Genomic DNA, 435 nt, shown 5'->3' with positions numbered 1-435 from the left:
GCACTATGGCAGTGCGATTTGGAAGGCGGCACAAGCGAGGCTCACCGTGAGCGTAATGACTGGGACCACGAGGGTCTTTGGCCGCTCCGGTGCGGAGGGCTGTACATGCTCTGGTTTCTCTTCATAGCGCACAAGTCTTTCGCCTTTTACTAAAGACTTCCGTGGAGAGGAACACCACTGAGTTGAACCTATTTTTGACAGGCTTTGCCATTTGGTTGAGCCTTGTGCATCTGTGAACAGCAAGCCTAGACTGGAGCGATTCACCACGGGCGGGCGTGACGCGCAGGCAGCTGTTCTCGTGCGCAAGCAGCCATTCTCGTGCCCAATGGAGATGACGGCACCACGACAAGTGAGACCCGCCCCAGGAGGTTGCACTGGGCAGCAAGCTCTTGGGGGTCATCGCTTCTCGGCCTTTTGGCTAAGATCAAGTGTAGT

At 56.3% G+C, this 435-nt stretch overlaps 1 non-coding gene and 1 pseudogene across 1 annotated transcript; both read left to right on the top strand.

Moving 5' to 3' along the window:
- The first annotated feature begins 105 nt into the window (after positions 1-105).
- On the top strand, positions 106-223 carry LOC121940509. Its single transcript, XR_006105640.1, has one exon. It is a non-coding gene; the product is annotated as a U5 spliceosomal RNA (small nuclear RNA).
- A 175-nt stretch (positions 224-398) lies between these two features.
- LOC121940508 lies at positions 399-435 on the top strand (annotated as a pseudogene; the record flags this gene model as incomplete).

This window comes from Plectropomus leopardus, unplaced genomic scaffold (genome assembly GCF_008729295.1).
Source record: "Plectropomus leopardus isolate mb unplaced genomic scaffold, YSFRI_Pleo_2.0 unplaced_scaffold89023, whole genome shotgun sequence".
In the NCBI taxonomy this organism is placed as follows: domain Eukaryota; kingdom Metazoa; phylum Chordata; class Actinopteri; order Perciformes; family Serranidae; genus Plectropomus; species Plectropomus leopardus.
Note: the sequence above shows the minus strand (reverse complement) of the source record. Positions and strands in the feature narration are given on the sequence as shown.